General features: G+C 38.6%; 1 protein-coding gene across 3 annotated transcripts in view; it reads left to right on the top strand.

Moving 5' to 3' along the window:
* The window catches only part of sik3 (SIK family kinase 3), a 281,489-nt gene that overhangs the window by 47,314 nt on the left and 208,199 nt on the right, over nt 1-25,976 (top strand). The gene's annotated exons all lie outside the window — the stretch shown is intronic.

Genomic DNA, 25,976 nt, shown 5'->3' with positions numbered 1-25,976 from the left:
TCACTTTTTAGAGTTTGTTCTGTTCTTGCAATTTCAAGCATCATTTCATTGGCCTTGTATTCTGTTGTGGAATTTGTGGCATTCATCTTGGCATCCACATTTCAAAGACTTCCATTTTCTTCTATTATTGTCTAGGTTTCTGAAGGATACATGAAAGTGGATAGAATCTTGCATCTTATGAGCTTTCTTCCCTCTTGTTACAAACTTGAGTTTTCTTGTTATTAACACATTCTTTATCTTCATAAAGTTATCTTTGGCTATCCCTATCTACTTCTAATTTCAGCATCGCATCTACCATCTTCTGTTATAATTTATCCAAAGTAGACAAATTTATCTATTTGTTCTAGTGTGTGACACAATCCACTTCAATCTTTGCTCTAGTTTCTTCAAATGTATTCTTTCTACTTAGGCCATTGTTTTTGTCTTTTTGGTGGGCATACTCGATCCATATTCTAAATTTTTCTTGATCTGTTATTTTGTCAGGCTTCTTATGGTTTTGCAAATAGCATTTGTGTTGTCAGCATATTGCAAGTGTTTTATGTTCTTGCCTTCATGTTTTATCTCTGGAAATACATACTGAAATATTGTTAACAATTCCAGCAGATTTTAAGACTAGACAAATCAGATCCCAAAGTGAAACCTGCTTTAATAGATCATAACTGTTTCTTAGAAAGCCATGGAGAAAAGTTACTGAACAAATTCAGAGGAGCCTACTGATGAACTTTGATAAAAAATAATATTTATTAAAACAAAAAAAAGGACACTGTTACACCAGACAAAAGTTCAGAAAGATCTCAATACAAATGCAAGAAGACAATTCACTTTCCCAGTATTCCCTTACCCTTTGCAGACACACAAACCAGTGGAGTGTTACCACTAGCTTGACACATGGGCTTCCTGCTTGGGATTGGCGCATGTGCAAATGGTTTTCTGCTGTGCATTCTTGAGCATTCACTTGATCCTCCTCACCCAACATTTCTTTGTCCCTAAGACACCTAAGAATAACTGCACTTTAAATTCACTGTTTCAGTAGCAACACAGCTAATCTAATCATGTCACTACAAGGCCTATAACTGACTATTGAGTTAACCAATGTCACACTAGCCTTGTAATTTTTCTGCTCAGAGATCTGAGAAACTGTCTTCCCCCTCTGACATGTACTGAATTGCCTCTCAACTCCTGTGTTTCTTTGCCAATGTGTCACTTAACCACTGTCACTAGGCAACAGTGAGGTTTCGATTTTGCTTTTGAATCCCTAAACTCTCAACCTCTTCAACCAATCTTCTAATCCTCAGGGTTGCAGAACCTCAATGGTATTGTCACTGGACTAGTAATCCAGAGCAAGATCTGGGGACCCAGGTTCAAATTCCACTGTGGCAGATGGTGAAATTTGAATTTAATAAAAGTCTGAAATTTACTATGAAACCATTGTCAATTGTCATTAAAAACCTCATCTAGTAGAAAGGAAATCTGCTGTCCTTACCTGGTCTGGTCAACACTTGACTCCAGATCCACAACAATGTGGTTGACTCTCAAATGCCCTCTAAATGGAGGGCAGTTAGGACACTCACATCTTGTAAAATGAATTTTAAAAAACCCAGTTCTTCCAGACTTCCAGGCGCCAAGGCTCGTAAAACAAACATACATGAAACCGAAACTATTCTAACTTCCTTAACGCAAAGACACACACACACATATATAATAGATATAAATTCCAACTTATTTAAACACTTGTCAGCACAAATGTTTGTTCTGTGAACAGATTAAATAATTTTGATGACAACCTTGTCACATTCCTCTCTCCGCTTGAGACGTGTCTGATTGTCCATCTTGTAGCCTAATGCTCATTATTTGGTTTTAAGATTGGCTCTGGATAAATCTCACATCTTTACTGTCTCTGTTACATTTCTGCAACACTATCTATAAATACGATCCAACACTTTTCGTTGTCTGTGAGGCATATTAATTTTACATATAATATATGTTTTTATTTACTTCTAGAAATTTATTGAAGATTGTTCTTAGGTTAAATTTTCCCTCTCTTATTCCTACTCCAGCTTTAAATCCAGACTGCAGTTTACCAATTTATGCTTCAAATATGTTATTTTTTATTATCATTTTCAAGATTAATTGAATAAGATGACTAATCAAGCTTCTAGTTCTAAATTGATTTCTCTTCATTGCTTCAGGTTTGTTAGGTAACTTAATGAATAATGAATGAATGTCTCAAGTCACTTGGAATGTACCCTTTGGTATATATTTGATCATGAATTTCCGTTACCACTTTTAATTCTGTTTCTTCAAGGACTAAACTCTTTTGTTACTTCTATACCTGGAGCTTTTCCTGTACTCATCAATTTCAAAATGTTCTTTATCTCTGTTATAATGTTTGATCTTTCATTTGCCTCCACATTTTGAAACATTGGAACATGAAAATAGGAGCAGGAATAGGCCATTAAGCATTTTGAGCCTGCTCCACCATTCATTATGATCACAGCTGATCTTCTAACTTGTAACCTGTTTCCACTTTCCCCCATATCCTTTGATCCCTTTAGCCCCAAGAATGATCTCTGACTACTTTTTGAAAACATATAATATTTTGGCCTCATCTGGTTTTTGTGTTAGTGAATTCCACAAGCTGACTACTCCCTGGGTGAAGAAATTTCTCCTCATCTTGGTCCTAAATAGTTTACCCTATATCCTTATACCACGACCCCTGGTTCTTGACTCCCCTGCCATTGGGAACATCCTTTTGCATCAACCCAGTCTGGTCTTGTTAGAATTTTAAAAATTTCTGAGATCCCCCTCATTCTTCTAAAGTCTAGTGAATTTAAGCCTAACTGACTCGATCTCTCCCCATATGTCAGCCCCACATCCCAGGAATCAGCAAGTAAACTTCACTGCCATCCTTCTATGGCAAGAACATCCTTGCTTGGTTAAAGAAATCAAAGCGCATACACTATTCCAGGTATGGTCTCACCAAGGCCTTGAATAATTGCAGCAAAACTTCCCTGTTTCTTACTCAACTCTTCTTGCAATGCAAATCAACATACCATTTGCCTTTTTTTACTGCCTGCTGCACCTGCATGCTTACTTTCAGCAACTGCAGTATGAGAACACCTAGATCTCATTGTACATCCCTCTCTCTCTAAATATGTAGTGCTTTAGATAATAATTTGCCTTCCCTTTTTGCTCACACTTACCCACATTGTGCTGCATCTGTCATTCATTTGCCCACTCACTGAACTTGTCCAAATCGCACTGAAGCACCTCTGTATCCTCCTCATACATCACCTTCAGCTTTGTGTTATCTGCAAATCTGGAGATATTACATTCAGTTTCCTCACCTAAATCCTTAATATGTATTGTAAATAGCTGGAGTCCCAGCACTGACCCCTGTGGTATCCCACTAATCACTGCCTCCTATTTGGAAAAAGACCTGTTTGTTCCTGATCTGTTTCCTGTCTGCTAACCAGTTTTCTACCCATCTCAATACATAACCCCCAATGCTATACATTTTAATTTTACATTTCTTATGTGGGATGTGGTCGAAAGTCTTCTTAAAGTCCAAATAAACCACACTCTCACTGGCTCCCTCTTGTTAATTCTCTAGTTACCACAAAGAATTCCAGTAGATTTGTCAAGCATGATTTCCCTTTCGTAAATCCTTACTGACTCTGTCTGATCCTGCCACTGTTTTCCAAGTGCTGTGATTTAGATTCAGAATATTAGTCTCAGAATTAACGTCACTCTCCATCTTGATGAAGAATGCTATCACATTATGGTTGCTCATCCACAAGGCGTGTCTCAGAACTAGATTGCCAATTATTCCTTACTTGTTACGCAATTGCTGTTCTAGGATAGCCTGTTCTCCAGCTGGTTCCTCAATGTAAATGGTCCAGTAAACCATCCAGTATACACTCCAGGAATTCTTCCTCTACAGTATTGTTACTAATTTGATTTATCCAATCTATATGCAAATTAAAATTACCCATAATTACAGATGTTCCTTTGTCGCATGTGTCACCAATCACCACTCCCAACATCACCTCTACAATTTGGGGGTCTATATACAACGACACTAATATTTTTTGCCCCTTGATGGTCCTCAGCTCTACCTTTACAGCTTCCACATCATTGGAGCTAATATCTTTCTTCACTATTGCACTAATTTCCTCTTTAACCAGCAACGCAACCCCACAAACTCTCAATTTGGATCATTGTACATATATTCTGTCCATCTTTTTGCTGCTGTATCCCTTTCAAACATTACTTTCCCAGCTTTGCCTTTCTGCACCCACTAACGGTTATTATCCCTTTCCACCTGTCAAAGGTTTCATTTTCTGGTGACTAATCCTCATTTTGTGATTTCTTTCCAGCTCTAATACATCACATAACCCATCATACCATTTCTCTTTAGTCTGCCTACATGTATTCTTTATTTTCTTTTCAGTTTCACCTTGCTTGGCTGTGTTTGTTTCCTCTTTCTGTCTTCATCGCTAGCATCTCATCTGCCATGGTTACTTTTTCTTTTCTGTTTTGTTAATATTTCCTTTGCAGCATGTTGTGTATTATCTTTCATGTTTTTCCATTTGTTTCTATTCTTGGTTCTAAGACTGCTTGTTCTGTTTCCTCAGTCCTGAGACTTTCATACTTGTTTTCTTCGTTAAAAGTGAATGCTTCCATTGTGTTCTCATCCTTCAACATGTTAAGGTTTAAATGATTGCATATTTTTTTTCTTTTTTGAATATCCAGTTGGCCTCCTTCAAGTGCTTTCAATTAGGCTCCAAATGAGCCTAATTGGCTGCCAGCTGCTAGGCCCTGAATGTGTCTCCCCCAAAATGGCTAGTTCTGGGAACAGTGTCCAAGGATAGTGGCTGCCTCACTATTTTTGGGCCCTGTCCGCCTTCGTTCCGATTTCATTGGGACTTGAACATCCTGCCCATGGAGTCAGTCGGTTTGCCGAATAAAACACTGAAGTTGAGAACAGGGTGGTTCAACTTAGGCCAACTTGGGAAAGGAGATGGAGTCGCTGTTAAGAATATGGGGTAACGAGGAAGTCCATGAGTTCTTCATTGTTATTAGAACATGAGAGTGGTGGATTTGTGATGCAACCACTGAGAAAACAAGGAATGGCCATTCTGAGAATGCTTTGCTTTCAGCTGCTGTTTATAGACAGCCAGTTTCTGATAATTTAAATCTATTATTTTTGATGAGAATCAAAGTGTCCACTATTTTACGTTAAACGATGTGAATAACACAGCAAAAAACACTGCCTAAAATTTGCATTTTAGATAATTTGAGTCTGACAATTTAAATTAAGAGTAGACTGTACAGTAAATTCTGTAGTTGTGTCCTAAAGGACACAAATGAAAGTGCCGTCTTGATGCAGCACATACTACAGAGCAAAATAAGGATCTGAAAATGGATGTTACTTAAAATCTGGATATTATTCTGAGGGGATACTTCGTTCAATTTGCTCATCTTAAATTTATAATAGAGCTTTTCTCCATGTTATCAGTTTCTTACTGTTCTCCCTGCTAAAATAGCACGCTGGGTCAATTTTTGTTGTTTACTGTTCTGCTCTTACTAATGTGCCTCAGGTTTGTTATCAGTAGAAGGGAATTCTTCAGTTTGGCTCAGTTGATGAGCAACTGCCTGTCATTTTAGACTCTTTTTGGAAGAAAGAAACAATACATTGAAATACTACCAAAGAGTATAGTGAAAATTATGAATCCTTGGAATTGTCACTGGGTCAAAAACCTTGAATTCCTCCCTAACAGCATGATAATTATACCTATGCCACTTGGATGACAGCAGTTCAAGAAGTTGGCTGTCCACCACCTTCCCAAGGGCAATCAGGAATGGGCAATAAATGTTGGCATTGCCAGCAATGTTCACATTCCAAGAATAAATAAAAAAAATCTTGTTTTAAACCAAAAATCAGCAGGATGCTCTTTTAATTAATACTGCTGATAAGATGGATTTGAAGCACCTTCTGTTGGATTTCAGTTTAAGCTGTTTGATATTTTTGTCGTGTTCGGTGTTTGTGCTTGTCCTGTTGATGGAGTTTTGTTGATGGAAGTCATTAAATTAAGAGAAAATGACATTGTGTAAGACTTTGCAGGAATCCTCAAGAAGAATCAAAATAATACAGATACTGGAAATATAAAATAAAAATTGAAAAGACTGGAAACCCACGTCAGTATTTTTGTTCTTTTTCCCTTGGTGTGCACTATCCTGTGCAAATCCAGTGGGATTTTCCTTTAACTAAAGCAAAGCTGCCCTATGGTTATATGGAACAGGGCTTCATGTATTCCTGGATGTTTAAAACAATGTGCATTAATCTCATTGAGACGTACAATGTTCTTAAGGAGCTTTGCAATAGAGGTGCTGGAAGATGGTAACTGTTGTTTATTTGGGTGGGGGAGGTGTCTGGAACTCTGGGTGGGTGGTCACAGTTTCAGAATAAAAGGTTGGCTATTTTGGACCGAGGTGAGAATCTTTTTCGCTCAAAGGATTGTGAATCTTTGGAATTCTTACCCCAAACCCATAAGTATTTAGATACTAAGGAAATGGAGGGATATGGGGTTAGCATTGGAAGATGGAGTTGAGTGGAAGATCAACCATGATATTGAATGGTGAATTAGAGTCCAAAGCCAAATGGCTGACTTCTCCTATTTCTTATGTTATGTTCTTCCTTGATAAATGAGGTCACTACAAATAGCATGACTATTCGCCACATACTAAAACTAGCTTTGTTTACCTTCATCTAGAACTAGCTGATGGAAAGGAATTTACAGGCTGAGTCTTGTCAGGCCTGAGGATTTGGATTACTTCTGATCTTGTTTGTACTTATTGATTTGTGTGTGCAAAACAAAATATTTTATTCAACTTTATATTTTTAGCACTAACAACACAACTGGTTATCTATTTCTCTTTAATGATTCTTCTAAATGTATAAAACATTTGAGGAATGTTATGCAGCATTACGCTAAGTTTTCACGAAAGTTCTTCTAAACCTCTACAAAACTCGAGTTTGGTTTGGCCCCAGTTAAAGTATTCTGTCCAATTCTGGGTATCATATTTTAGGAAGGATGCAGAAGCTTTGGAGAAGGAGAAAGGGTGGCGGCGAGTGGTTGGGAGGTAGTCAGGTCGCTGGAGGGGGATTGTAGAGGTGGCAGTTGGTTGTGGTCCTCAGTTGGGTTTATTAATGTGCTACTAATGAGTGTGGCGCGATCACCTTGTTGAGAGAATTGCCAGTAAAACTTGTAACATTGATTGAATAGAAACAGCTGCAACATTTTGAGAGTTGGGCTTCTTGTAGGCCTACAACTCTAAAGTAGAGGCTTACAACAAAATAGCTTGAACCTAAAGATTAATGTTAAGTGATTCTTCCACTGCAACCATTTATTGTGAGTAGGAGGGTTACCTTTGCTAATCACCAAGTTAAAGCATGTATAAACAATGCAATATTTCCTGGGTAAGTATGCAGATAGATTCTGGCTATCTGGCCTCAGTCTTCTCCCTAAGCTCAGGGATGGAGACATTCATGGGCAGTAGGCTATCAACCCATCTGAAGTTTAAACTTCTCAGGCAATTTCCATGTATGTTTATGCATCTAACCCTGACATGCATCTAACAACTTGTACCCCATCTCCGACGATCCAGTGATGGAAGATTTGGACCATAAGTCATAGTTGGGTGTGGCTAGGTGAGGGAATAAGATGACAGGCGTGTTGTGGGCCCAACCAGTCTTGTGCACATGCAGTACCTTCACTATGAAATAATGTCTGACTGTGCAGATTGTAACTTTTGTTTTTGGGCTCCAGCAATGTTCCTTTTTGGTGTATTTTTGTATTACTGAAGATGAAGGATGTCACTACTGGAAACTGTGCATAATTTCTCTTTTGATATCAAATATTGGTGTTAAAATAGATATATAATAAAGTACCCTAAACTCTGCCCCTTTAATCTGCTTTCCCTACAAGCTGTAATGAGTAACCCTGTTATATAAATGTAATATTTTCTTTTAAACATGACTGCCATCCTGTGATCACTTTCAGTGAGAGAGTCAAATTGTACTCAATTATGAGTAGTTATGTGTTGAATTAGTATAATTTTGCAGCAGAGGAGGACATTTCATGTCCTAAAAGCCCATTGTGTGAAGATAATTTCTGCTCACCCTTTGTTTTATTGCTGATGATCTTAAATTTATGCTCTTGGTTAGCATATAGTTTTTTTTACTACTTATTGTTGTAAAAAGCCTGAAGACTCTTGCAAAGTGTTTCATTTGGGATCCTTGCAACCTTTAAAGAGAAGGAACTTTTACAGAGCTGAATTTTGCTCAGCTTGCTGCCCATCCTCATTACCACTATGTCAGCAATGGACATTTTTGAAGCATAGAATTGTGATGAATCAATCATTTTTCCATTTGCTTCTATATTGTGTAATCTTTTTGGACATAAGAGTTACTGCTTTGTTGACGCTGGCATTGCATTGCTGCCAAATCCACCTTGAATGAAATGGAAAATGCTGAAAATCTTGATTTGAAGAAGGAAATGGTCTAAAATGGCAATCTGGCCTTTTCTCCGCAGAAACCGATTGATGTGTATATCCTGCATCTTCTGTTCTTGTACCAGAATTCCAAAATGTGGTTTTTTCCCCTATCTGTATTAAACATGTATATCTAATTCACATATAATGTGCTGCATTTTGTGAAATCTGAATATGCTTTCACTGGTATTTTAAGTTTATTTTATTTATTAGTGTCACAAGTCGGCTTACATTAACACTGCAATGAAGTTACTAGTTAGCACACTCCAGCATTTGTTTGGGTACACTGTAGGATAATTTAGCATGGCTGGTGCATCTAACCAACATGCCTTTTGGACTGTGGGAGGAAACCGGAGCACCCAGAGGAAACCCATGCAGACATGAGGAGAACATGCAAATTTCACAGGGCTATTAGTAGCAGTACAATTTGTGCAGTGAATTTAACTACAAATCTGAGGGTTTACATTACCTTAAAAAACGGTTTCAGCATTGAATCTATTTTCATTTAAAAATGTCTATATGCATAGATTTTTTTGTCTATGCCTTTACATTCAGGTGACAGGTTGATGGAGAGGCGAATCACTCCAACCTCCTTTTTAGTTTTACTAGGGAAAACAACCAGAATGAGAATTTATTTCACTTCCGTTATTAGCAACTGTGGAAAAGTGTGCAAGGAGCTTTGTGCTCCCACTTGCTTAGGGCTGCTAATTAAAATCTTTCACCCTGAAGTGAGTTGGGCTTGACAGGATGCTTGTTGGCTGTAGCAGTGATTAATACTTTCGAGCTAATGCATATTTCTGCCCTAAAATAATTGGGGAATATCATGTCTATTTGATCTGAATGCTATTACTGTGTAAAGGTGAAAAAGATTGTTTCGAGTTTGTATCTTTGTTATACTGGGCTTCGGACCTTATAAATAATTGGTTTCAGAATCACCTGAATTCAAGTTGTTGCACAGATTCATTTAACATGAGGGAGAAAGGAACAAGATTATGGTGATATGGGTAGATGAAGAAGGATTGGCCATGTTTTGTGGGGAATGAAAATAGTGGCGTGCACTTGTTTGACTTGAATGGCTTGTTTCGATATGTAAGGTTCCTTGTGCAGTGACTGTTATATGTAAGTTTGTTGCTTTGCTCCCATAAAATGATGAGCAGGAAGTTTGCTTACTCAAATAAATTTTCCCCAATTTTTCCTTGCTTTCCTTTGAGACTTTTTCTAGGGTACATTTCCTCAGGTTTTGGCAGCCATATACATTTCCTATGCTGTCATATTTTGTGTATGTTGAAGAATGTATTGATCATCACGGTTGAGCAAAATTAATTGGTCTGAAAGTCCACATGCACACTTTACATCGATATTGTTGGAATGGGAATCTGGTTTACGCTTTTTTTGATGTTCGTTTCCTTTCACTTTTATTAAGGCTGTGTTCTCATATTTTATGCCCAGTTTTGTTGCTTTCTATGAGGAAGGTGCTGAACCAGGAAATGTTTGTTACGCAGACATGAGAGGATGGGCTATTCCATTCAACCCTGATCTATTCTTAACTGACATCTGCACAGGGGCATTTTTTAGTTGGAGTCCCTTTAGCGTGATTTGGAATCCCTATCCATGATTTACTTTTTGTTTTTTCTACCCTGCCCATTCCTAACCCAGCAGGGCTATTATCCCGACCCTCTGTTTCTATCCTGGGGTCAGTAAACTTGAGTATTGTACAGATATTGAACCTCTGATTAGCCTGCCCTGTACAACACAGTATTATATTAGCCATTTGCATTTACCAGCTAAGACATCAGACAGTATTATTTTTGTGATAACCCTGAATTGAACTTAATTATTTCAGAACAATTTTATTTTAAGAGTGGTGACTAAAGAAATTGATTAAAATAAATTAGTTTATTCAAGATTTATTCAAATGAAATAAAAAGCAATGCGTGAGGTTGAAACTGGTGGGACAATTAATTGGGAAGGCCTAAACAGGAGGATTACCTTCACTGAAGGAAGGGCATGGTGGTGTGATCCAGTGGTGTTATGGTCAATCAGGTTATAAAGGCAGTTTGACTCTACTATTTTGAAATACAATGCATTAGACTTTGCTGGATGGTATTCTGTGAGGATGCTGAAAATTTCCATACACAAAATGCTTCAGTCTTGTTGGGTCACAGTTTCCTGCAGCTAAATTTAAGGAATGTATAATGTATAATACAAATCATTACAGCAATCTTAAAATTCAAATTTATTAACATGTCTAGATTTTTGTTGTAAACTGTATGCTTTAGCAAATGTGCCAAGCTAGATTGAAGCTAATAAGAACGCTGATTATTTAAGGAACAAAGGAAGTAAAAGGAAATGGGCTATTGAATTTCTGCAGTCTACGTCGTTCCTTTTTATTCTATAGCAGCAGGCTGTCAGGGATACTCTGTTTTGCGTCATAATGTCGGATCTGAAAGCACTGATTTATGAGATGGTCAATCCCAAGTTTAGTTGAGCCTCCAGAGATTATTAAATGGGTTTTATCAAGAAGGGTTGAGACATCATAATCATAAATGAGTCTTTTGCCAGATTAATGGCAGTCCAATTAACTCAGTGAATGCTAAAAAGCTTCTTTTTCAGTTATAATATGGAATGGAAGACATTTATCAACAGAAGCAGTACTTCAGTCTGGTAGTGTTTATATAAATAAGCACATTTTTTATTCAAGTCAAAGTCAAATCTTCTATGTAAAACGTAAAACAATTCAGCCTAATCACTTGAGGTACATTTCTGGCAAAGGGTTCAAACAATACTTGCACTGAAACTGATGTTTATCATTTGTGCTACTTTAAAGGAACAATAGGCTTAAATGTATTCAGCAAAAATGAAGCCAAACAAAGCACGTAATTTGAGTACTGTAAAACTGTCAAATATAAGTTTTTATTTACAGAATTATTGTAGAAAAATGCTGCAGTTTTGTATTTTGCTTAAGATTTTTTCAAAAATAGTTGATGTGGATTCAGGGAAACCAGTTGAAAGATATTGTGTGCCCGAGAAATTGCTGCCTACGTCTAAGGAGCTGTATCACTTGGAAACTGGAGAAAAAGCAATACAGAACATTCTGAAATCTTTGACCATCTTCCCAATGGTTTTAAATATTATGAAACCTACATATTTTTAAAAGATTTCTTATTATTAAGCATAACTTAAAAAGTTTGTCAGCCATTTTGAAATCAAGTGATTACTGAGAATTTTGATCATATGATATTGGGAAGATGAAGCAGACAGTGCAAGGATGACTGTACACAACTGGAATTGCATGATTATTGACGTATTCTGGGTTAATGACCATCAACTGCTTTACATTCCCCAGTATGTGAAAGGCACATTGTAAATCCAATTTTTTTTATTCTGTACTCTCCACAATAAATCCTTCAAGCCACTGACGTCATTAGCACTTAGCATTTAAATGAAGTATTCACAATCCATACACCTTTCTTCTTTCTGTTTTCTTGGAAACCATTGTTTTAAACAAATTGTCTCCTTACTCTCCTATGTCAATCATCTGTTGGCTCCCAACAATTAATGTACCTGCCATGTTATTACAGAGTTTAAAGCAATTATAAATTCCTTCAAGGCACAAAAACCCCAAAAAAAGTCCGTCAACCGTGGCTAACAAAGGAAGTTAAGTAATGCATGAGATTAAAAGAAAAGGCCTATAAATAAAGTTGTCAAAAATAGTAATAAACCTGAGGATTTGGAGCATTTTTGAAAACAGTAAGGAGGACCAAGAAACAGAGACAGAAAGGGAGTATAGAATGTGAATATAAGCTCACAAAAACGTATAAACAGACTGCAAAAACTTCTAGGTACGTAAAAACGAAAGTTTTGGCGTGGGTCCATTACAAGCAGACTCAGAAAAATTTATAATGGGGAATAGAGAAATGGCAGAGAACCAAAATTATTATTTTGCATTGTCTTCGCTGAGGAAGTTATAAGAAATCTCCCAGAATTTGAGATTCAAGAGGAGAATGAGGAATTGAAGAAAACTAGCAATAGTAAGAAAGTTGTGATGGAGAAATTAGTGAGACTAAAGGTTGATAAGTCCCAGGGACCTGATATCCTACATCTTAGTGTAGAAGCTAACGATGGAGTTAGTGAATGCATTGGTGACGATTTTCCAAAAATTGTGTAGATTGTGCAATAGCAAATATCATTCCACTATTTAAGAAGGGGCGGAGAGAGAAAACAGGAACTATAGGCCTGTTAGCCATGCATGATTAGTAGAGAAAATGCTAGAATCTCTTATCACATCATTTTATAAATGGACATTTGCCTAATAATGATCTGGCTATAGTGAGCATAGATTTGCGAATGGAAGTACTGTTTGACCAATCTGTTGGAGTCTTTGAAAATGTTACTAACAGGATTGATAAAGGGGAGTTAGTGGCTGTAGTATGCTTAGATTTTCAGAAGATTTTTTGATGACATTCCCCACAGGAGGTTGGTTAGCAAAATTAAAGGACATGGGATAGGAGGTGTTACAACTTGTCTCAAGGTGAGGTTTCCCAATTTGTTAAATTTTAGTTGGGTGCCGCCAAATTGTTACCTCCCCGATGAGGAGGGTTGAATTACCTCCTTTTCTTTATTTGGTTGGTTGCAGCATGATTAATTTACAAAAATAATTGATCCCTTCCTTTGCAGATACCTTTTCTTAGTCCCAATATGAATGTGTTAAAAGAAACTAATTTAACTAAGCTTTCTTGAGTTAAAGAAAGAATGAGTTTATTAAAGCCCAAGAATGAGAAAAATGATAAAACACATGCCCTTTACATTTATGCAGATTAGAAATGAAAATTAAGTCCGACAGTAAGAAAAAACACCTCAATGAATCCGTCTTTGACTGGATCATGAGGAGTAGATGATGGAATGTTGCAGCTGTTGCGACTCATGATTCTAATTAGTGCTGACTTTAGCAGCTGAATAGTCAGTTTTGAGATTCTAGGCTTCTGCCGTTTAGCTGAGAAGTTGCCCTGTTTCCTTTTCAACTGTGGCTTGACTGATTTGGCTTGTTTCAGCAAACACAGAGAGAGCTATCTGCAAAACATTTGCAAGAGTCTTCCTGTATCACACGCTGACACAATAGTCAACACTGACCAGGTTTTATAGCTGACTTTTATTCTAATTTTTAAATAGACCTGGAAAGTGAAAATGCACAAAGTGGTCTGTTATGTTGCTCACAGGATCTCATTTCTGCTGAGATGATCATCATCTCCCATTATCTTTACAGGCGATGGCAGTTCATTTATGCTTTTGATGTGCCTCTGTCTGGAATCAGGATGCAATCCCATTGTCTTTTTCTTAGTATGACCTGTCAACAAATCAGCCAATGACTGAATTTACATCCTTAGCCATCTTTGGCTTGTAAGTCAATTTTTAAAATCACACGCCTTATTTAAAAGTTCAGTATGTTCATATGTAATTTGGAGTTTTTTGGTACCACCGTGACAGAGGCAATACTATGACATGGGTTAAAGATTGGATAACAGCGTGAAACAGAAAGTAGAAATAAGTGGGTCATTCTCATGTTGGCAGGTTGGAACTCAGGCCCCAGCTATTTACAATATATATCAATTATTTGGATGTGGGAACTAAATTAAGAATTCCAAGCTCATGGATGACACAAAGCTAGGTGGGAATGTGTGTTGCGAGGAAGATGCATAATGCCTTCAAGAGGATTTGGGCAGACTTGGCAGATGGAATATAATGTAGAAAAATGTTATGTTAGCCACTTTGGTAGAAGGGACAGATAGGCAGGGTATTGAGTGTAGACGTAGAAAGGGACCTGGCTGTCCTCATCAATAAGTCATTGAAGGCTAACATGCAGGTGCAGCAAGCAATTAGAATGTCTACTGGTATGTTAGCCTTTACCATAAGAGGATTTGATTAACAGCAGTAGTGAAGTTTTGCTTTAATTTACATAACCTAAGTCAGGCTGCACCTGCAGTACTGTGTTGTTTTAGTCCCTTTACTTTTGCTGCTGAGGGAGTGCTACAAAGTTTCACCAGCCTTGTTCCCAGAATGAGAGGAAGTTGGGGGAAAATGAGTGTATATTCTGTATAGAGTTTCAAAGGGTGAGAGGTGATCTCATTGGAGCCTGCAGATACGTAAAGGGATAGAAAGGGTACGTGCAGATAAAATATTTCCCCTGGTTGGGGAATCTAGAACCGGGGAGACAATTTCAAAATAGTGGGGAAACCACTTAGAACTGAGATGAGAATTTATGAGGGTTATGAATTTTTGGAATTTTTTTTATCCCAGAGGGCAGTGGAAGCCCAGTCAGTGAGTATGTTTAAAGTAAATACCAATGACATGAGGGGATATGGGGATAGTGTAGAAAAAAGGCATTGAAGTGGATGATCAGTCCTGATCGTATTGTAAGTAGTCTCACAACACCAGGTTAAAGTCCAACAGGTTTATTTGGTAGCATGAGCTTTCGGAGCACTGCTTCTTCATCAGGTGAGCGCAGGATTTGTTTCACATACATAGACACAAACTCAGTTACAAGATAATGGTTGGAATGCAAGTCTTAACAGATAATCAAGTCTTTATAGGTGCAGACAGTGTGAATGGAAAGAGGGTTAAGCACAGGTTAAAGAAGTGTGAATTGTCCCAAGCCAGGACAGTTAGTGAGATTTTGCAAGCCCAGGCAAGTTGTGGGGGTTACAGATAGTGTGACATGACCCCCAAGATCCTGGTTAAGGCTGTCTTCATGTGTGCGGAACTTGGCTATCAGTTTCTGCTTGGTGATTCTGCGTTGTTGCGTGTCTTGAAGGCCGCCTTTGAGCATGCTTACCCAAAGATCGTATTGAATAGCAGAGCAGACTCAACGGACTGAATGGTCTACTTGTTCCCGTATGTTCCCGTATCATTTTGCTTCCTTGCATTGTGGCGCACAGTAGACCATAAAGCTTAAGTTGAGAGAAGGCCATCTAGCACACCCCTTCCACAGAGCAAGCTTTTATAATCTACAGCTCAACATGCTGCCACGGGTCATCCTCAAGTCAACCACATTGTGATGATGAGGCTCTGGCAAAGTGTGCAGAGTTGTCATTTATATTTTAGACGTGTACAGAGCCTATTAAGTTATTTTCTTAAATGCATTGAAGTATGTTACTACATTAAAGGGCAACAAAATACTAAAACCACTTGAAGTTCACGGGATGTCATGTAGAAATTCAGTGGGTCATAAGCTGAGCTCCAAGCTGCCATCGGTTGCAGAGCTGCTTATTGATTTGATGTGATCGCTGTCTGCGATGGAACTCTCTTCTTCATCTATTGTCTTTTTTGTGATAAAAGCAAATTACTGCGGGTGCTGGAATCTGAAACAAAAACAGAAAATGCTGAAAAATCTGACAGCACCTGCGGAGTATAGATCGACTTTTTTCTTTCCACAGATACTGTCAGACCTGCTGAGATTTTCCAGTATTTTCAGTTTTTGTTGTCCTTTTTGTGATATAGTTTTGTTTTGGAGATAATACTCTCAACAGTCTGGTTTTGAGAGGAATGGATAACATTATGATGGATAATTTGATTTTACTTGTGTTGGGCTGAATTAGCTGATTCTTAGTTTCTAATTTTGAAGCCATTACTAATGAGGACACATAGTTTTTCATATTTAAAAAGAATAGTAGTGTGATGTTATGTCACACCTTATCCTACACCCAAAAATATTCCTGAAACGTTTCTAAATTGATGATCAAATGCACACTCTAAATGTTGTGGATTAAGGACATAATTACAATGTCACTTCGAATCGCCGCAGAGTATATTGGATGCAAATCAGCACAAAAGTGGCAGTGTAACTTGACAGACTGTTAAGAATGCTTAAAACTAGGAGGTGAGAGATTCTTCCAGGAGACTGTGTCAGGCCATTATGACATTAAATGTAGCATATTTCGTCACCTCTCAGCCTTTTGGCTAAGATCAACCCCTAGATGGGGTGCGATGGCTTATCTTGTCAGCTTGGATCTCGTTTGTCCCCTTGAGGGGATCTTGAATTGGATTCAGTTGGATTTTGAATTTGGTTTATGGAGCAAACAAGCAATGGATTTGGGTTTGCCCGACTTTGTAACCAAGGATGGAGTTAAAAAAATTTTTAAAAATCTCCAGCATGAAGGTTTAACATTTTTTTAACCCAAAAGTATAAAATGTAAGATTTGCATTCTTGGGAGTTTTATTTTTAAATGCCTAGCTCTGTTTCAAGAAAGCCAGGGACCTCTCTAGAAGCATTGTTTAGCCTTTGTCCTCAAAGAACCTACAGTTTCATAAAGCGCTGCATTGAATGATTTCTTAATCCTGCTTGCTGCTGCACAACCATGTGCAGTCTCGTGGGACATAACTGGATTAGAGTTTGCAAACCAAATTTTAAAGTTTCTCTCACACTAGTTGCAATGATCGGACTTTTTTTCCCCTCAACTTCTTGACCTACTTGCTGTCTTCCCTGTGATACTTTTAACTGATTGTAGGGAGAGGCCAAATGGCAATGTTAATTTGCCTTGTTCAAAGGTTACTCTTCAAAAAAAGATTTGCATTTATGTGGCACTCTTCACAATCTCTGGATGCCTCCAAGTACCTTACAGCTGTACCTCACAGTACTTCACAGATTTGTTATATCACAGAAGGATGCTGTTGGGCTTGTCAAGTCTGTCCGGTGTATCTCTATAGGGGCAGTTTTCCTAGTGCCATTCCCTTGCCTTCTCCCTACAGCCTTGCATATTCTGCTTTTTCAGGTAACAGTCCAATTCTGTATTGAATGCCTAATTGAACCCACCTCCACCACACTTTCAGGCAGTGCTTTAAGCATGCACAGCATGTCATGTCACCATTGCTTCTTTTACCAATAACCTTAAATCTGTGCCCTCTTTTCTTGATCCATCCACAAGTGGTAACATTTTTTTCCCTATCTATTCTGTCCAGACCCCTCATGATTTTGAATGCTTGAATCAAATCTTCTCCAAGGAAAACAGTCCCAGGCTCTCCAATCATCTCTGTTATTGAAGTTCCTCAACCTGGGACCATTCTTGTGAACGTTTTTTATGCTGTTTATGATGCCTTCATATGTTTCCTAAAGTTTGCTGCCAGAACTGGAGGAATACTTCAGTTGAGGACGAACCCCCAATGTACAATACAAGTTTAACATAGCATCCATGTAAATACACTAAAGCCTAGGGTGCTGTATGCTTTGTCAACTTGGCCCACCACTTCAATGTACATAGACCTCTCTGCTCCTTAGAATTGTTGTTTGTTTTATATTGCCTCTGTGTTCTTCCTACCAAAATGAATCACTTCACAATTCTCGACATTCATTTTCCTGTACCACTTGTTTACTCATTCCACCAACTTGATGTCCGTTTGAAGTTGTGCTCTATTCTCCTCACAATTGACAATGATTCCCAGTTTCGTATTATCCATAAATTTTGAACTTATGCCCTGTGCATCAAGTTCTAGGTCAATCTGTATATTTTTGTGGCTAGATCGGTTTTATTTAAACATAAGATATTGTGATATGAAACGAAAACAGAAAATGCTGGAAAATCTCAGCAGGTCTGACAATAACTGTGGAGAGAGAATAGAGCCAACGTTTTGAGTCTAGATGACCCTTCATCAGAGCTAAGAGCAAAGAAAATGAGAGATTTATACTATGAGGGTTGGTGGGACAGGGGCCGTAATTGGGCAAAGGAAATGTAAATGAGGATGAAGAGGCTGAGAAAGATGCTAAAAGTGTCCATTAAGTGATCAGAATGTATGAATGGCAGAACAGAGGTACAGATGGTTAAGGGACTGCCAGAGGAATGTGGCAGTTACCCTGAAAGCAGGGTTTAGGGGGCAGGGTGTGCAAAAAGGAGAGCTGGAATGGAGAAGTGGAAAAATGGAAGTGAGAAAGTAGGATGATAAAAATGGACGAATGTGATGAAAGGAAAAAACAAAATGAGATAAAATAAATGGAAATGGGCTGAAGGTGGAGGGGCGAGTTTATGCTTTGAAGTCGTTGAACTCAAATGTTCAATCCGGAAGGCTGTAAAATGCCTAATTGGAAGATGAAGTGCTATCCCTCCAGTTTGCATTGAGGTTGACTAGAACATTGCAAAATGCCAAGGGTAGACACGTGGACAGGAGAGCAGGATAGTGTGTTGAGGTGGCAAGTGACAGGAAGGTCTGGGCCCTACTTGCCGATGGACCAAAGGTGTTCAGCCAGACGGTCACCCAGTCTGTGTTTGGTCTCTCTGATGTAGAGTATACCATATTGGGAGCAGTGAAAACAATAGACCAGATTGAAGGAGGTGCATGTGAAGTGCTGCTGCATCTGAAAGGGGTGTTTGGAATCTGGGATGGTGAGCAGGGAAAGGGAAAGGGGCAGGAATTGCACCCTTCTGCGGTTCCATGTGAAAGTGCCTTGCACAGCGGGTGAGGTGTTGGGTGTGATGGAGGAATGTACCAGGATGTCCTGGAGGGAACGATCTCTGTGGAATGTTGACGGGGAGTGAGGGGAAGTTGTGTTCAGTAGTGGCACCATGCTGGAGTTGGCAGAAATGGTGGAAGATGATCCTTTGAATGTGGAGAATAATGGGGTGAAAAGTGAGGACAAGGGAGACCTAGTTCTGGGAGGGAGGGGAGGAGGTGAGAGCAGCGGCCCGGGGGTTGGATTGGACATTGTTGAGAGTCCTGTCATTTGAGGAAGAAGAAGCCCCTTAACGCCTTTTCACTTTTTAAAAACATTTCATGTGCTTGGGGTATCCCCTCAAGTGCATTACAATCATTGCAAACAATTAATTATTTTGAAGTGTATGTCTTCAAATCTGCCTTTTTGGAGGTGACAGTTGAGGGATATTTATTGGGAAACCAGAAATTTTGAATTCCTTTTTGAGTCACAGCATGGTGAACACTTACCTGGATGAGTAAATGGGATCTTGATTGAACATCTCACTCAAAACGCATTCAGCACAGTTAATATTAACTTCCTTGTGGAAAATGAATAGTCAGTGATGAAAATAATGTTGTGCGTAGTCCACAGAGAAATGCATGCCACAAAGGTATTTTCATTAACATGTTTCTACTGTTTTACAATTAACAGATTGCTTATGATGTGTTGGCAAATAATTGATTTGGCAGGAATTTGATGTCTATTTTGGCAAGATCATACTATTGGATTTATGGTTAATTTTCTTGTGTTTATGAGAAAATTCTTCAGTGATAGTTATACAGTTGAATCCTAACCAGTCCAGATAAAAGATTAGTGACTAAAAGTTGCAGTTGTTTGAAGCAGATTATTAGCAAAGTGATATGGTAGCTTTGCTGTATGGCTTATGAAGCCAAACTAGGGGCTTCAACTGTTTGTTGGTCTCTGATTACATGGTGTGGTCTGTTATTTCCTCAGGGCATTGTTAAACGTTGTTGGGCACCAAGGTCACTGATGAAAAAGTGGCCTACAGAGATTAACTTATACTGAGCCAAGGTTCTTCTTAACAAAATCTATCAGGATTGAAATGTGTTGTTACTTATTTTTATTATTTTGTTTATTAGTGTTACAAGTGGTCTTGCATTTAACACTGCAATGAAGTTACTGTGAAAATACCCTAGTCACCACACTCCAGCACCTGTTCGGGTATAGTGAGGGAAAATTTAACGCGGCTAGTGCACCTAACCAGCTGTGGGAGGAAACTGAAGGAAACCCACGCAGACACAGGGAGAACATGCAAACTCCACACAGACCAAACTCCACCCAAGGTCTCAGGCACTATGAGGCAGCAGTGCTAACCACTGTGCCACCATGCCGCCCAAATGCTATATACAAATACTATTCTGTGATCTCAAATTTTATGCATCGTGAAACGGTAATATGTATAGCTGATTAACATTGAAAAAGTTGCATGGATACCTCATTGGGGACTGAATTCATGCTGAATTATTAGGATCATACAGAAGAATTGTAGAATCCCTACAGTGCTGAAGGCAGCCAACCAGCTCCTGGAGCCTACACTGGCAACAGCCCCACCCAGGCCCTATCCCTGTTAACCCCACATATATACCCTGCTGGTCCCTGTAACACTAAGGGACAATTAGCATGGTCAATCCATCTAACCTGCACATCTTTGGAGTGTGGGAGGAAACCCATGCAAATACTGGCAGAATGTGCAAACTCCACAGACAGTGGCCCGAGACCGGAATTAATCATGGGTCCCTGGCACTAAGGCAGCAGTGCTAACCACGGTGCTGCCAAATTTTGATTGGAAAAGTGTACTGTATGGAATGATTGTGACCATTTATCTGCTGTGAAAGGATTTATAATTGCATAGAAATTGTATTTGAAATCTTTGAGCATAAATTAAATTTCACAGCTTTCAAACAAAAAAATCAATTTAGATGTCGTAAATGTTTAGATACTAACAAATATAAACTTTCACGGCTACCAAATAATTTGGTTGAAATGATTTCTTTGGAGTGCATGACCATTCTGTGACTAACCGCTAATGATGAATGTAATGTGGAGAATTGTTCCTCAAGGCATAGTTCACAAGTCCTGGGTGCCCTAACTAACCTTGTCTCCGGCATTGTCAGACTGAAAAGCAACTGTGGTGGTGTGATATTACAGGGTCAATAAAATAAAGTGAAGTTAATGCATTTACTTTGTATGAAATAGAACCGTACAGTGCAAAAGGAGATATTTGGCCTATTGAGTCTGTATCAACTCTCCGAAAGAGCACCCCATCCAGCCACACACACACACACACACACACACACACACACATACACAATCCCTGTAACCCTATCTATTTTATCATGGTCTGGGAGAACATGCAAACTCCACACAGCCACCAAAGGCTGGAATCAAACTCACGTGCCTGGCGCTGTCACAAACAGTGCTAACTATGGTTTTAAATATGCTGTCTTCTATTTTTCAGTCATTGTTATTACATAAGATTTTTTATCTTAAATGTTAATCATGTTTTGAGATTTTAAAAAATATTTCTCTCTGCAAAAGGGATTTATAAAGTTTGCTCCTCTTTGAAAAGCAAGGTAGGCGCCAAAGTTGTTTCCCTAAGGGATGAAAGTAACAGGAAATTCATTAGCCTATCTCAGCAATTGATAAACTTCACACCAACTGTCCTGAGGAGACATTGGTCATGGACACTTAGAAGACCTTATCTATCAAAGGCCCTTTGTTCTAGTCTTTAATAACACAAAGATTAAATCGGGATGGGAGAACCTTGTAGACAGTGAGATTTTTAAATAGATAACATGCAAGGATAGATTTTTGTTCTGTGTCAAGGTTAGAATGCAGGAGTTGTGCACACTGACCATCTGATATTAGGAAGCATAGCATGTTTGTTATTTTTTATGACTACAGAAGGGCAAGTTGTTCTGATTGAATAATGTGATTCCATTCTTACCCAGTATCCATTTGCTGTCTAATAAATTTTTATCTGGCCTTGTCTTAACCAAGCGATTCTCGGACTTCCTTTGAAAAGACTGGAAATATGTATTTGGTGGTTTACTCAAAAGCCCCAGTTACCCAGTTCCAATCATTGGACTTGTAACTGATGGTGGAAAATTAGTTTATATACTTCACAAATACTGTAATTACCAGTCCTTCTACTCTTTTTAAGCATATATTTATAAGACAAAAGAATCCACTTTGGAAGCAGTCAGCCACATTAGTGTTGTAGTCATTTGCTGCTATGTGTTGTTATCAGAATGAATGAAAATGTATGATGTATCAGTTGAGTGACTGTTACTGGGCTGGAGTCTTCTCTCTCACCATCTCATCACTTACCTGATAACAATCGAATGATGCCTGTAGAGGTTTGAAAATTGAATGTCAGATTTAAAGTAAGGCAGAAATTGTTACTGTAAAGATAAATGAAGTGTGTTTTTGGCATTATTTACCATGATTGAATGTATTTTGAGCTTGTAGATCATTTAGTGAGATCTATCATGAAGCTTACCAATCTCAATCTTTTATATGCCAACTCTTCCCTTTCCTATAAATTTGATGAAGGACATGAATGCTGAAGAATAGACTATTTCCAATTTCAGGCACCTAGTGTGAACGTAAAGCATTCTCAGTTGTAGAATAAGGTATACTGCTGCAAGCACTGATTGCATGATTTTGACATTCTCAATTAATGTTATATTAAAGGCAGATTTCTGCTGTGGGCTTGTGTGTTAGAAACAGATCAAGATTATGAGACTCATTTCATGTGGGACTTTTCTTTTACAAAAGATAAAAATTGGATATCTTCATTCTATTAGTTTGATTTGATAATTAGCACTCATATTGCATGTATGCCAGGCAGTGAGCACCTCCGACCAGAGACAGTTAACCATCTCCCAACAAATTTAATTGCATTGTCATCATCAAATCACCTATCATTACTGTCCTGAAGTGTCACTATTCACTAGAAATGGATACCACATGAACACTGTGGCTACATGTGCAGGTCAATGACTGCAATTCTGTCGTGAGTGATTCATTACTTGACTCCCCAAAGCATTTCCACCACTTTTAAGGCACAAGTCAGGAGTGTGAAGGAATATTCTCCACTTAAATAGATGAGTGCAGCGCCAACAAGACTCAAGAAGCTCAGTACAGGGCTAGCATGGTGGCACAGTGGTTAGCATTGCTGCCTCACAGTGCCAGCGACTCAGGTTTGATTCCCGGCTTGGATCACTGTCTGTGCGGAATCTGCATGGGATTCCTCCAGGTGCTCCAGTTTCCTCCCACAGCCCAAAAGATGTGTTAGTTAGGTGCATTGGTCAATGCAAAATTCTCTGTGTACCGGAACAGATGCTGGTGTGTGGTGATGAGGGGATTTTCACAGCAATTTCATTGCAGTGTTAACATAAGCCTACATGTAACACTAGCAGTTTAAACCATCCAGGGCAAAGCAGCACACCCACCAGTTTAAACATTCACTCCCACCTCTGTTGACATGTGGCAGCAGTGTTTACCATTTACAAGATGCATAGCAGCAGCTCACTAGGGCTTCTTCAACAACATACACATGACTCTAGCACAGAGAGGAACCACCACAACAGGCACATAGGAACCTCACCACCTCCGTCCTCCCCTCCAAGTCAAGCAACATGCTAATTTAGCACTATGGTAATATATCACAGTTATGGAACTCTTTATCTAACAGCATTGTGTGAGTAACTTTGCCAAATAAACTGCAGTGCCCCAAAGAGGCAACTCACTATTACCTTCACAAGAGTAATTAGGGATGGACAGTAAATGCTGGGCTTGCTAGTGATGCCCACAATCCATTAATTATTTAAAAAATTCGAATCCAAGCCAGAGAGGTGAATGAACTGTGTATTAATAATCCACTGTGCTACTTGGTCTCTGATTTATTCATGCTTGGGGAATACAGGATGTCTGTGAGTGAGTTATGAGGCTGCAATTAAATTGTAGCAGTTCAGAAGCTATACTAAACCACAAGATATTGTTTGAATGTTTCATGAATGTCAGAATATTAAGATTGAATTAATTTCCTTCGCCGCAGGTAGACATTTATAATATATTAAAATCTTATGATTGTATGCATTTCCTGTATTTTTTCTGTTGTAAGTTTATAATATATAATTAATTTATAATGCTTATGTAACATGTCACATAGAATTGTATTCTTTTGTCATCAATATGTAGCCTGTTAGTTGCACGGCCTCTTCAAGATCGTTGTGCAGTTGTGCAAGTGCATGTCTAAAGGAACTCTTTCTAAAATACTGCTTGCTTGTTCCTGCTGCCCCTGTGCATCTTTGAAGGAACATTTAGCATCTTAGCCTATACTGCAGTGGAACCTCTTTGCTCCAATCATTCTGCATCTCTTTTCAGAAATAGTCTTATGTTTTGCTGTTTAACTTGAAATATTATACACTCAATACGTAGAATATGCAACTTTAAAACAGGACTGAATTATGTCTGTATGCCCTGTCTCAATTTTATGCCCTGTCTGCAAATCCTCCTTCACCTGAAGACTACATTTGGTCCTGCCTTCATGTCTACAGTGCCATGGAAAGTCTGACTGGTAATGCAACAATTAATAATGGTGGACTGTTTTCTTGATAGGGACTACATTAGAGTGTCAAATACGTGTTATGTAAGTCCAAGTTGGGATAGCAAATTCCCTTCTTGTCAACGGTGAACCAGTTGTTCATTTGTGACAATTCATTTTTTTTCTGGTGCGCCCCCAAATGATCACATTTAGTGAAATCACTTTCACACTGGCCAAGCTGGGATTTGAGCTCTCAACTTTTGGGCTGCGAGTCCAGAACCATAATCATTACACCACCATATCTTGATATGTAATAATATTCATTTTTGCAATGTATCCCTGCTGCATAAAGTAAAAATAAAAAAAAGTACAAATAAAGTTTATTTGTTCGTCACAAGGCTCACATTAACGTTGCAATGAAGTTATTTGTGAAATTCCCCTAGTTGCCACACGTCGGCCCCTGTTCGGGCCAATGCGCCTAACCAGCATGTCTTTCAGACTGTGGGAGGAAACTGAAGCATCCGGAGGAAACCCACACAGACACGGGGAGAACATGCAAACTCCACACAAACGATGACCCAAGTTGGGAATCGAACCTGAGTCCCTGGCGCTGCGAGGCAGCAGTGCTAGCCACTATGCCGCTGTGCCGCCCCAGGATAAGAGATCAAGGTAGTCTCAGGATGTAGCAGATGTTATATGTCATGCAGTGGATGGCGCAGTGGTTAGCACTTAATTCCTGAAATTGACCAACTCAGTGCCAGTACTGGAGAAATAATTATGACCTTTGTAGTCCTTGTAAGGTCATTTGAATAGCTGTACCTGAGCTGAGCGTATGAATTAAGCAACATTTTCTGTGTAAGGTAGATAAGAGATTTTGGATCTGAAGATTTTGGTAGATTATTCAGTCATCAATTTTGTGATCTCTATGCGGGAAGCAAAGCTGCTCTGTGACTCACACAGCATTTAAAATGGTTAATACGACTTTAGATGGAAGTGCGTTTCAAAATCAACTGTAGTTACTCTATTCTTAGAATAATTCTTTCATCTTTCTGAGAGGAAGAAATTATGCAAACATTGTTAAAGGATAGCTGTTAATTTCAGGGAAAGGCAACCTCCTTTTTATCAAAATGTCATCTGATAAAGCTTCTTTGACGCAGGCTGTTTAAATAGTGTGTGTACATTTGCCTATGTCTGATTATTGTAGCCATTGAGAAAGTTTAGCTGTAGACAAATTCTTATAGCCTTTGTTACAAGTCCAGCAGAGGTGGCTGTTCAGATTCCATATATGAGAGTGGTAGAAAAATTCTTCTAATTCTCGGCTTTAAAAATAGACGTGTAGCATACCAAGGTAAGACAGTTATGGTAAACCTTTAAAAAATCTTGATTAGGCCT

The sequence above is a fragment of the Carcharhinus amblyrhynchos genome, chromosome 29 (genome assembly GCF_965287045.1).
Source record: "Carcharhinus amblyrhynchos chromosome 29, sCarAmb.v2.hapA, whole genome shotgun sequence".
In the NCBI taxonomy this organism is placed as follows: Eukaryota; Metazoa; Chordata; class Chondrichthyes; order Carcharhiniformes; family Carcharhinidae; genus Carcharhinus; species Carcharhinus amblyrhynchos.
This window is presented reverse-complemented; position numbering and strand designations above follow the sequence as displayed.